This window comes from Talpa occidentalis, unplaced genomic scaffold (genome assembly GCF_014898055.3).
Source record: "Talpa occidentalis isolate TD23 unplaced genomic scaffold, MPIMG_talOcc4v2.1 talOcc4.11, whole genome shotgun sequence".
NCBI lineage: Eukaryota > Metazoa > Chordata > Mammalia > Eulipotyphla > Talpidae > Talpa > Talpa occidentalis.
The window spans coordinates 31918643-31932029 of record NW_023601104.1 but is presented as its reverse complement, the minus strand read 5'-3'; the positions used below and the strand labels follow the sequence as shown (position 1 = coordinate 31932029).

The 13387-nt window shown below is 39.5% G+C and overlaps 1 long non-coding RNA gene across 2 annotated transcripts in view; it reads right to left on the bottom strand.

The window, feature by feature from the left end:
- LOC119238776 (uncharacterized) overlaps nt 1-13387 on the bottom strand; it is a 174511-nt gene that overhangs the window by 140374 nt on the left and 20750 nt on the right. Inside the window, exon 4 of one of the 2 annotated variants that reach the window (XR_008549326.1) lies at nt 8201-8323. The exons of the other annotated variant lie outside the window; for it this stretch is intronic. This is a non-coding gene — a long non-coding RNA (uncharacterized LOC119238776). The remainder of the gene's footprint in view (nt 1-8200; nt 8324-13387) is intronic. 2 annotated transcript variants of the gene reach the window in all.

The window sequence follows — 13387 nt, the reverse complement described above, 5'->3', positions numbered from 1 at the left end:
TTGATGCAAAAATTCTCAACAAAATACTAGCAAGTCAAATTCAACAATTCATTATAAAGATCATACATACATGACCAAGCAGGTTTATCCCAGAGATGCCAGGATGGTTTAGTATATGCAGATCAATGTAATACAATACATCAACAAAAGACATCATGTAGTAATCAATAGATGCAGAGAAAGCATGTGATAATATACAGCCTCAATCTGTGATAAAAATTCCTAGCAAGATGGAAATAGAAGGAACTTTCTTCAACATAATAAAGGCCACATATCACAAACCTACAGCCAATATTACAGTTAATGGTGAAAAACTGAAAGCTTTTCCTTGAAGACCAGGAACCAGGCCAAGGATGCCTACTGCCACAACTTCTGTTTAATTTAGCATTAAAGGTTTTAACTAGAGCAATGAGACAATAAGAAGTAAAAGGAATCCATTCTAAAAGCATGAAGATGCCACCAAAAAGCTATTAGAAGCAATAAATGAATACAGCAAAGGGGCAAGCTACAAAATTGACATAGAAAAATCAGTTGCATTTTTATATGCAAATAATGAGAAGAAAAAGAAATTTCAGAAATAATTCCATTTATAATCACATAAAAGAATAAATACCAAGGAGTTAATCTAAGAAGGTGAAAGATTTATACAATAAAAAACTACAAGATGCTAGTAAAGGCTATAGCATAAGACATAAAGAGATGAAAAGATATTATTCCATGTTCACTGATGGCAGAATTAATGTGGTCAAAATTACTATTTTACCAAAAGTGACATAGAGATTTAATGCGATCTTCATTAAAATTCCAATTATATTCTTCAAAAAAATAGAACAAAAAATAATGAAGTTTATATGGAACTATAAACTACCCAAACAGCTGAAGCAATCCTGAGAAAAAGAAGAAAAATAGAGGCATCATGTTATTTGCTTTTAAACAATATCACAAAGCAACAATTATTAAAACATTATGGTATTATAATAAAAACAGACACATGAGTCAATGAAATAGAATCAAAACCCCAGAAATAAATCCACACATATACCAATAACAAATTTATGACAAAGAAGCCATTACCACTCAAAGGAGAAAGGATTCTCTTTAACAAGTGTTGCTGGGAAAACTGGACAGACACATGTAAAAGAATAGAGTTGGGTCACTCTCTAACTCCATGCACAAAAACAAATTCAAGATAGACTGAAGACTTAAATATAAGACCTACAACAATAACACACAGAGCAAAGCACTGGCAACACCTTTCATGACATCAATGATAAAGACACCTTTGGAGATTTAAACCCTATGGCAAGGGAAATAAAAGCAAAAATAAACAATTAAGACTACCTCAAATTAAAGTTTTCATACAAGGAAAGAAAACATTCCCAGCCTATGGGCAGGGCACTGCGCGCAAAAGACAGCAGTGGCAGCTGTAGTAAGTTCAAGGGTCAGCCCTCCATGGCCCTGAGATAATGGCCCTGGGTTGATTAGCACACAGCTCACCAGCCACAAGGCCCCCTCCACATTTCACTCAACATCATTTCACTATAACAGTAGTTAATGAGGAAAAACAAATGAAACAATTTCTTTGAAAATCTGCTTTCACTCTATGTCATTTAGAACCAGTTCAGTTTCTAAGAACCTATGTCAGATGAGGACTTGCGTATTGTGGAGTAGAACCTAAACTTTGCACCCATTTTATTTTTTAATTTTTTAAAAAATTTATTTATTTATGCACACAAGAACTGGGGTGTAGGCCAGAGGCGAGAGGGTGCGAGGGTTGGAGGATTCACCAGAGACAGAATGGGGAACAGAATAGGCAGACTGACTGAAATACACTGGTGAGGGGAGCAGCAGGCAGGATGGAACTCATGCTGCAGTGGTTGCGGACAGCTTCATAGTGCTGAGACTTAACCCCTTGTGCCACCAGAGAGGCCCATTCTTTCTTTTTTTTTTTTTAAAGATTTGTTTTATTTATTTATTTATGCATTCCAGAACTGGGGTATAGGCCAGAGGTGGGGGGGGGGGTGAGAGGATTCACCAGAGTCAGAGTGGAGGGCAGATCAGGCAGAATGACTGAAATATACTGCTGAGGGGAGCAGAGGGCAAGACAGGAGAGGTCTGCTGAGTCACGTGGGTCAGCTCCTTGGCTGAGGATTGAACTTGTGCTGCAGCAGCTGCTGATTGCTTCAGAGTGCTGAGACTTGTGCCACCAGGGAGACCCTGCACCCATTTTAAACATAAGACAGGAGGTTTCACTGAACTTCTGTGCTTATTACAGTTGCTGTAGCTGGGCTTCCCAGCCTCGGGGTCTACATTTGCTTTTCTCCACAGGCTGCTAGGTGGAAACATAGACCACCTCTGCTTTGGGTGAAGTCCAATTCCCTTTGTGGCAAGTCTCATTTTGCTCATCCCTGCCCCTTGGTCCTCAGGGGGAATGAGCCTAGGGTCTTTCTGGAGAGTAGTGACAAAGCAGGAGGTGCCCAAGAAGACAGTGCCCACTTCACAATGTAAAAGGACAAACAGATGATGCAGTTTAGGAGTCAAGGGCCCTTCCATCACTTTCTGCTCTGAATTTGGCTCAACATCATTTCATTATAATAAAATGAAATGGGTTCATGTCTCTAGGACAAGCAGACACTAAGACAAGAATTAAAGTTATTATTATGTAATCAGATATCTCTATTTGACCATTATTAGATAATCCAAGTGAAGATTGGAACCTAGGAAACAGGCCTATAGATTTTATTCTATAAGAATTATCCCAACAGGGCCTCCCCAGTGGCGCAGCGGTTGAGCGCTGGGTTGCGAAGCTGCCCGCGGCCTCTGCGGCGCCGGTTCGATCCCCGGCTGCTCCCTGGCCACCTGAGGAGGGTCCCACATGGCGCGCAGACCTCTCCTGCTGCAGTGTACTTCGGTCCTTCTGCCTGCTCTGCTCCCCGCTCTGGCTCTGGTGAATTCTCTCACCCTCCCGCGCTTCTGACTGTACCCAGTGCATGTATAAACAAAACAAAAAAACAAATAAATAAATAAATAAAACATGCCTCTATTAAAAAAAAAAAAAAAGAATTATCCCAACAAATACAAGGTTGAATTTAGTCTACATAGGTAGGAACAGTGAGTCACTGACATTAACAATGTAATTACTCTTGCATGGAGGGTGGGACCTGCTGGTTCTAAATTGTTTTGACCAAAAGATAGGTTGATGCTATCTATGCACAGAGGTAGGCAACGCTGGGATTTAATCTCTTCCTTTCTGAAGAATGCACTGTGGTGATACAAAGGCTAGGTACATATTATTTAAATCTTCTTTATCCTGCTTCTTAGTCATTCATGGGAGATTGAAAAGATTGGTTTTACCTGAAGGCAGCAAATTTGGCATAGTGGTGTCACAGATGTCAAGTCTAGGCAGATGGCTTTGCTCTCCTGTCTCTAGAGCAGGGAGGAGGGGTATTCCCAGAACATTTTACACTATGCTCACTCTTCCTTCCAAAGAGCATAGTATGGGCAGGCGTGGGGAAGAATAACATTTTAAAAAGCTGAATGATGACAAATAGCAAAAAGAAAACATGCTGCCATGCAGACTGGGCCAAGTCATATCAGAGACTGAGGCAAAAAGAAAAATTGATGATTCTCATCCTGGTTTTATTTAGAAATGTGATATTTTCTTCATCATAGATGTCTGCATTAATTTTGATGTTGAAAATATCGCTGTGTCTGGATTATTTTGGTTTTTGGTGTGCCCTTTTAGTTTCCCGAGACTAGCACCTCACTCCTCTCATGTTAGCCCTGGCCCTGTTGTCATGCTGAAACATGATTTCTACTTAATATCAGCTTTGTTGCAAATATGGTAGCATAATTAGTCTTTACATATGTGTGTATACATATAAATAACTACCAATTCTACTTCAAATGATATACCATCACAGCTTGTTTTATTCCAATTTTCAATTATATGTGCACTTCCACCAATTCCAAGTTCATTTCTGCTTCATGGATCTCCTAATTGGATATGAATAATGTTTTTACCATGCTGCTGTGTTCTATCTACTGAAATTTATATTCATATTTGCAAGCACAAATAATCCTATCTTCAGTGCTGAACTTTGAAAGGGAATCTGCAAGTATATGTTCAACAATGTCAGGTATTATAGCACAAAAAGAGCGCCCCACTGGAATAAAGTTCCAAAAGCTTGTCTTTGTTTCCATTGAAATCAACTGATTTTCTGTATGAAGTACCTAAGGACCTTGATTTTAAAATATTTCGAGCCAAGACACACAGATGACCCATAAGCATATGAAGAGATGTTCATCAACTCTTATTATCAGGGAAATACAAATCAAACAGGGTAAGCTATCACCTCGTGAGTATGGCTACTCTTTAAAATAAAAAAGAAGAAACAAGTGTTGGAGAAGGTGTGGAAAAAGGGAACTCTTGTGCACTGATGTGGCCACTAGGAAAAAGAATATGATGATCCCTAAAAGAACTAAATAGAAATAATAAGGGCCTCCCCGGTGGTGCAGCGGGTTGAGAAAAGTACTGTGAAGCTGTCCGCAGCCTCTGCAGTGCGGGTTTGATTCCTGGCTGGCCAGGGAGATTCCCACATGGCGCGGCAGACTTCTCCTGTCGTGCCTGCTGCTGCCCTCAGCAGTGCTTTCAGTCCATCTGCCTGTCCTGCTCCCCACTCTGTCTCTGGTGAATCCTCTCACCCTCCTGCACTTCTGGCCTGTACCCCAGCTATTGTATAAATAAAAAAATCTTTAAAAAAATAGAAATAATAAGATCCAGCTATCACTTTTGAGTATTTATTTGGAAAATATGAAAAGACTAGTTCAAAGAGAACTGTACACCCCCATGTTCATCACAGCAGTATTCACAATCGCCAGCACCCACCAGTGAATGAGTGGATAAAGAAGCTGGGGTATACCCTCATGAGTAAGTTAATGAAATTTTGGTCAACAACAGACTGCATATAAGACAGTAGTGCCATTAGATTCACAATAGAGCTGACACGTGTGGAGGCTACACCATTTAGTTTTTTGTCATCCCACTCCATGACATTAGCGTAGTAACAAAAATCACCTAAGGATGCATCTCTCAGAGTGTATCTCTGTTGTTAAACAACACGTGACTGTACATCTACCACATCCTACGACTTGGTTAGAGAAGAGAAGATGAAATCCTCCCATCTGCAGCAACATGGATAGACTAGAAGGTATTATGGTAAGTGAAATAAGTCAGGTAAAAACACAAACAATGATGTAAACCAATGTTATACTTCAATAAAAAATAATAAAAAGTCAGATGGAAAAAGATAAAAGTGTATGATGTCACTGACATTAGATAAAGAAGCAAAACAAATGAACAAACAAAACAAAACAAATACGTAGATGATAAGAACAAAACAGTGTTTACCAGAAGGGAAGTGGAGAGGAGATGACTGAATACAAACAGGCAGTTGTGTGGTGATGGATGGAAACTAGACTTTTGGCGGCAAATATAATATACTATATACAGACGCTCATTTGTACAGTTGTACACTGGCAACCTATATAATATTATAAAAGAATGTTACTTCAGGGGCCTCCCTGGTGGCACAGGGGTTAAAGTTTCACTGCTACCAAGCTATTGCCAGCCACTGCAGTATGAGTTCGATCCCCAGCCAGGGAGCTGACCCACATGGCACGGCACACCTCTCCTGACTCTCCTGTGCTCCCCTCAGCAGTGTATTTCAGTAGATCCACCTGTTCTGCTCCCCACTATGTCTCCGGAGAATCCTCGCACCCCTGGCACCCCTGGCCTACAATCCAGTTCTTATATGGATAAATAAAAAGAACATTACTAAGAATGCTGAGGGTCAGTAGGTTTGCTTGCAAGGAGCAAAGGCCCTTTTAAACCAGCTCATATTGGCAGAGTTGTGATGGTGATTATTCCACCACAAGCTCAGATGAGTATAGAGATCTGAGCTGGACCCCGCCCCCCAGGGCCAGACCTCTGAGAGACCATGTGGGATCTAAGACAAACTCTGGCACCCAGTGGCGGAACATTTCCCAGAGGTCCACATCTGTTTGTACCGTTACCACCTGCAAGTCCTTTCCTTATAGTTAGGTCAAGTTAGGTCCTGATCCGGGCAGTGGGAACAATTACATAATTTTCTGAGTGAGGGCATGGGTATCTGGCCAGCCTATGGACTGCCTACACATGGGTGGCAGTCTTTGTTCCAATGAGACCAAGGGGCAAGGAATGGCATGGGGTCACCAGGAGCAGAATTCGGCCACCTGCAGAGCAAGGCACATTGACCTGTGATGCTGGTTCAGTGAGCACACAGCTGTCACCAGGCCTCCATGACCCCTCACCCAGGCACCTCTTCTCTCTACTGATGACTGATTGCCTTCGGCAATCGGGGGACAGCACTGCCTGTCTTGTGGGAGAATTTCTTTTTTTTTTTTTTTAAAGATTTATTTATTTATTTATACAAGCACTGGGTACAGTCAGAAGCACGGGAGGGGGTGAGAATATTCACCAGAGTCAGAGCGAGGGCAGAGCAGGCAGACCGACGAAATACATTGCTGAGGGAAGCAGCGGGAGGCAGGAAAGGTCTGCGCGCCATGTGGGACCCTCACCCGGTGGCCGGGGAGCAGCCAGGGATCGAACCGGCCTGCAGAGGCTGCGGGCAGCTTTGCAACTGAGCGCTCAATCGCTGCGCCATTGGGGAGGCCCGTGGGAGAATTTCTTATCCCCTTCTATAGTTTCGTGGTCCTAAAAGAAGCTGCCAATCAAGAGTTGGTACAGAATCCAAGTTGGGCCAATCAGTGGAGTTCTGAAACATGAGGCCAGGTTGGCACATGGAAGAAACCAGTCTTCAATAAGAGAGAATGGTGTTGACATACAGAGAGAAGCAGAGAGGACCCAGCAGGGTGACCTCTACCTCTGAGGCAGCTGCACCCTCCCTTATCATGTGGTTTGATTGTATGAGCCTATACACTTCTTGAAAAAGTAAATTAGAACTGGATTTCTGACATTTAGTTGGTGGTGGGAAAGGAATATGGTTCATATTCCTAAGAAAACTATTTGCCAGCATCTATGGAAGTTGACATACGCATTCCCTATGACCCATCAATTCCGCGCCTATGCATATGCCCAACAGAAACGAGTGCATGCATATACTCAATCACCTGTGCTAGAGAGTATTCCCAACAGCACCATTCCTAATAGCCCCAAACATGAAACAACTCAAGCATCCATCAACAGGATAATAGATAAAATAAATTGTGGCATATTCATATAATGAAATGCTATACAGCAATGAGAATAAACAATCTACAAATACAAGCAACCATGTCATTGAATCGCAAGCACATTAGATTGAGTAAAAGAGTACACACTGTAGATTTCCTTTCAATAAAGTTAAGAATGGTGACCTCTGGGGGCAGGGATGCTAATGTCTAGGAAGAGGATACAAGGAAGACTCTTACAGTACTGGAAATGGTCTTGATTTTGATTAGGGTGTTAGTTACATTTGCAAAATGTTATTTTGCTATATGTGTAAGATAAGAGCACAGGGTACAGTTCATATGTAGATTGAACCTCAATTAATAAAAGAAAGATCAACATGTAAAGCCGAGTCTAGTCTCTACAGACTGTGCCTCTGCAGTGACTAGTCGTTCCAGCTGTCAGTCTCCACATTCACAATGCGAGGAGATGGAGCTTTTTCAAAGTTCTAACCACCATGGGGCTCAACGAACTGGAGCTTCAAATTAGTTTATACTGCCAAAAAAACATGGAATGAAATAAAAACAAAAGTGTGTGCACAAGAGAGAAACAAAAAAATAGGGAGGTTCCCTGTTGTAGTATTTGTGCTTCCTGCATAAATTAGTTCTATATGGAACGCTTTTATTCTCGTTTGAAGGCATCTGGACAGTGCTGAGCTGTAACCTCAAAAATATTGACAAGGAAAAGAGTGGGAAGATGTAATGAGTCCCAGGGATCCCGCTCCTATCTAATTCATGGGACCTCACGCTCCCCACATATGTTTCTGATCCAGAGCATGACCTTGCCATATTAAAACTCAAGTTACTTCAGTTCCCATCACAGACATTCCTAGAAGCAGAGGGATGGGGGTAGGGGGAAGTTAGTAGGAAGAAGACCAAAGAGGGAGTGCGAGGAGAGGAAAAGAAGACATCATAACCAGTTTTCAGACTCCACCTTGTCAAAGTTAATAGAAAACATGGAGCCAGTTGTTGCGCTTCCTCTGCTATGCCAGGCACTTTGCACCCTTGCTTTCTTCTTATCCTCAGCATCCTTTAGGTTGGTAGTAGCAGTCCAATGCTACAGGACAGGAAATTAAAGCTTAGAGAAGTTGAGTGACATACCCAAGGCCACACAACAAATACATGATTCCCACATCCTTTCTTGCTAATCCTCCCACCACTGAGTCATTTTCCCCAATGCAGTTAGAATGATCTCTTAAATACATGATTACAACCACGTCTTTCTGCTTCAAATCCTTTAGTGTGTTCCCATTGCTATTACACAGGTGGACCACATCCTCACTCTGGGACCTTACATCACTCTTATATCACTTGGCCACTAGTTCCTGCCACACTCCCCTCAACACACTTCCTCCCACCACAGATCTCCTGGCCCATGTTGTCCCCTCTGGTCCCAACACCTTCCCCTAGAAACTACCCCCCATCCTGCCAGACTCTACCCAGTCATTTTTCAGGGAGGACATTCCATTCCCCACCTCTTCCCAAGTTCAAGGACTCCTGCATGCTTCCCTCACAATCTTCACCACAATTTGTGATAATACATTTATATGATTATTTAGTTAAATGTCTGTCTCCCCCACCAGTATGTAAGCTCTCTGGATTTCCTTGGCACACCACGAGTCTACCAGTAAGCCTAGCACATTGGGAGGTCTCAGATATTTAATGAGTAGGTGGATGGATGACAGATATGTGTATGTATGGGTGAATGGGTGATGGATGAATGATGGATGGATGATGAAAGGGTGGGGCAGGGAAAGTATTCAACCTAAGTCCATCGGACCATAGGACCCTGCTCTTTACACTCCATTTCACCTGTCTATAGCCTGAGGATCTTTATTAGGACCAAATAAAACCAACAGGGTTAAAGCCAAAGGGACCCCAAAGTCAATCACTAGTACAAAGAGAGGCAGTGACATGCCAAGGTCACACAAAAAAGTGACCCAGGAAAGACTAGAACCCAGGTCTCATTATTAAAATAATGATGGTCTTCAGGTAGATTACTCAGGAATGAGTTTTACAAATGGTATTCTGAGTCCTTGTTTGTTTAAAACTATTCTATAGCCTGTATGACTATCTAGATCTAAAAATCCTCGATTTATACTTTCTTTCCATGAGTTTCATGAACTGTTCCATTGTTGTCTCTCTTCATATGTAGCTATTAATCAGTTTGATGCCAAACTGATCTTCTCTCCTTTAAGGGAATTGGTCTACTTGTATTCACTGCCCAGAGGATATTTCTTTATCCTTAAAAGTCTGATGTCTTCAAGTTCCAGATCTATATTCCATGTGCAGAGTAAGATTTTGCACACATAGATTCCAGTCTTACCATAGTTCTAGAAAGTGTTGTTATACTATAGTTTTACATTTTACTTCTCTTTGATTTTTAGCGTATTTCAGGGACTGTAGGTTGAAAAGCTGAATCTTCTTTGCCTGCCTTCTCTAGTCATCAGTTTCTCTCGGATCTTTTCAATCTCTTCATTTTCTTTTTGTACCCTTGGCTATTTTCATTCTTGTATTACATCTTCAGCCAAATCAGTTCTCTTTTAGGCATTTTGTGATTTTTCTTCATTTCTAAGAATATCTTGTCTTTTTCTTCTACTTCTGTCCTGAATTTTGTGAATTCTTGTTTTGCATCTTTCCATTTTTTCCTTTTGTCCACTTCATTTCTGAGCTTTGGAATTTCTGATTTGAGGTGGGTTTTGATTTTTCCTATCTGCAAATACTTTATGTATATTAAATTCTCTGCTTCATCATTGGTTGGGAAGAAAGAATTCTGAAATTATTTGACTCCCATTTTCTATTTTGTAGTTGATTTTTGTAGATATTGCCTGCCATCACCTGTTCATACAGAATTCCTTTTTTATATAGGTCAGCATGTACAGGTCATCCTATATAGACAAGGGTAAAGGATTCACTAAGTTTCTCAGTTCAAGAAAGTCCTTTTCTGTTAGTTAGTGAAGTGCCCTTAATGGGAAGTTTCTTTTGGACCCTCAATTTCCACCACTTGCTCCCTTTTTTTCTTCACAATCAATCATCCAAGGATTCTTCTCCCTCTAAATCATCTCTGTTGCCCACAAAAATGGCTCCTCATAAGATTGTCACCTTTGATCCCACGCTTTCAAGCTCCTTTCTTCAATTCCCCAGTACACAGCTCTCTGATGCCTCACTGTTCCCACTCAGGGTGAGACGCTTATCTTCTGGGAATGGTTTGGCCAAGCTTCCCCGCCATTAAACCTTGTAGTCATCTGCCCTTTCTCTGAGTCTCTACCATAGCATAGGCTCTGGAGTTAACTCTGTTGATTTCAAATGTTTATTTCCCCTCTTAATTTCCCTTTCTGGTGTATGTGGAAGTTTATTATGCTATAAGACTATTGCTATTTGTTCTTGTGATTCGGTATGTTTTTGAAGATTATATGGAAATGTTTGGATGTTTGGATTTTGTGGTTGCTACTAACCTCCGGGAACCTGTGACAAAATTTGTCAATTTTATTGGTAATTAACAATAAAAACCTATTGAATGTTGACTTTGTTGGTTTCTTCATTGGGTTTTCTATTTCATTAATTTTTGCTTTGATCTTTCCTTCCTTCTATTTCATTTCTGTTTATTCTGCTATTCTTCGTCTAACTTCTTAAATAGGCCTCCCAGCTCAGTAGTGTTCTGCCTTTCTTCCTTTCTAATATAAGCACTTGTGCCTATAAATTTCCCTCTAAGTATCACTTTAGATTAGCCAACACATTTTGATAGGCAGGACTTTCATTAACACTCAAGTCTAAATATTTTCTAATTTCTTATTTCTGTTATGTTTTTCTTTGATCCATCAGTTGTCTAGCATTGAACTTCTCAATTTCCAAATGTTTAAATTTTTAAGTCATTTTTGCTATTGATTTTTTACTTAATTACATTATGCTTATACATTACAATATTACAATTACATTACAATATTTCCTGTATAATACAAATTATTTACAATGTGGTTGGGACTTAATTTATGTCCTTAATGTGGTCAACTTTAGCTTTGAATTGGCTAATTGAGTCCTCCAATTTTACTCTTCTTTTTCAAAACTATTTTGGTTACTCTTATTCCATATAAACATTAAAGTCAGTTTATATCTAGCTTCAAAAAAAACCCTGCCAGAATTTCTACTGGAATTGTATCAATTTATAGATCCATCTGGGGAGAACTGGCATCCTAACTATGTTGAGTCTTCTCTATGAGTCTTCCTAGAACACAGTATGCCTATTTAGTTCTTTTTTCATTTCTTCCACCAATGTTTTGTAACTTTCAGCACAGATCCTAGGAATGTTTTGCAATGTTCATCTCTAATTTCTTCAATTTTTAGTGCTATGCAAATATTATTTTTAAACTTCAGTTTCCAATTGGTCATTACTGGTGTATAGAAATATGACAGATTTTTGTGTACTGACCTTGTATCCTGCAGTGTTGTTAGTCTGTCTTATTAGCTCTAGATTTTTTTGTAGATTCTTTGGGATTTTCTACATAGAATCGTGTTATTTGAAAACAGGGAGTTTCATTTCTTTCTTCCAAACTGTACGCCTTCTATTTCTTTGTCTTGCCTTAGTGACTAAGGCTCCCAAGACAAGGTCTAACAGGAATGATGAAAAGGAACAACTTTGTCTTATTTTTTGATCATAGGAGGAAAGCACTGAGGCTTCACTAGTGAGTACGATGTAAGTGCTTTTGTATATGTCCTTGTGAAAGGACTTTAAATGAAACTACAGAGTATTTAATGAAGAATATTATGTGGATGCCCTCAAAAAAGTGAAATGTAAGAAGAGCCACAAGACTGATTTCCATTTACAAGGACCAAATTCTCCTGAACAATGAATATTGGCCAAGTCTCTCTCCCCATCCTCAAACCAATGAACATACTCCCTACATTCCAGATGAACTGCCCCGTCTTTGCATTCCTGGCCCATAAATACAGCCCATCCAAAACCCTCAATAGACTTGCCTGTAGCTTTCTACACATGCATTTCCTATATTGTAATTCCAAATCCTAATTTCTCTGTTATTCCCGAACAAACTCAATTTCTGGTAATTTGGGCTTGCTTCAGTTTACACCCTTATTTAAGCTGACACCCTTCGGCAGGCTAAGGAAGCCTGCTACTTCTACTTTATGAGAGTTTTTGTGGATGTTATGAGAGTATTTTATGGCATTTCTAGCTGAATTTAATGCTTTTTCAGAATTGAATGATACAATCATGTAGGTCTGTTAATATAATGGGGCAAAAGTGATTAATCCTTTAATATTAACATATTTACCATTAACATATTACTGTTGTTAAAACTGTGTTGAGATTTTTGTATTTATGTTCCTGAGAATTACTGATACGGAGTTTTCTTTTCCTAAGCTGTCTTTGTCTGGTTTTGGTAGCAGGATAAAGCTGACCTCATAAAATGAATTGAAAGTGTTTCCTTCCATTCTCTGGAAGTGATTATATGTGAAAAATATTGATTTGACTTAGTCTTTAAACATTTGGTGAAATTTGCCAATGAAATCATCTGGGTCTGCTTTTTTTTATGGATTTTAACTATAAATTCAACTTCTTTAATAAATATAGCACTATTCTGGTTATCTATTTCTCCTTGGATGAGTTTCTGAAATTTCAAGAAATTAGCTCATTTTAACTAAAGTGTCAACTTACTGGGAGAGTTATTCAATGTATTCCCTTATTAGCTTTATCTGCTGCAGTAAAATTTCTCATTTCTGATATTGGTAATCTGTGTCTTCTTTCTCTTTTTCTTAGTCAATCTACCTACAGATTTATCAATTTATTCATCTTTTCAAAGAACTAGCTTAGTTTTGTTTTTTTCTATTGTTTTTAATTTCATTTAATTTTTATCTTATCTTTATTATTTCCTTCCTTCTGCCTCTACTTCAAGTTTTTGGAGGTGGAAGCTTAAATTGTTGATTTGAGGTCTGTCTTCTTTTCTAACATAACCAGTTAATGCTATCAATTTCCCTCTGAGCATTGCCCAAAATACATCTCACAATGTTGACACATTTTCTTTTCATTTTCATTCAGTTCAATGTATTTCCTAATTTCCTATGAGACATTCTTTTTGACCTATGAGTTATTTTAAAGTGTATTGTTCAA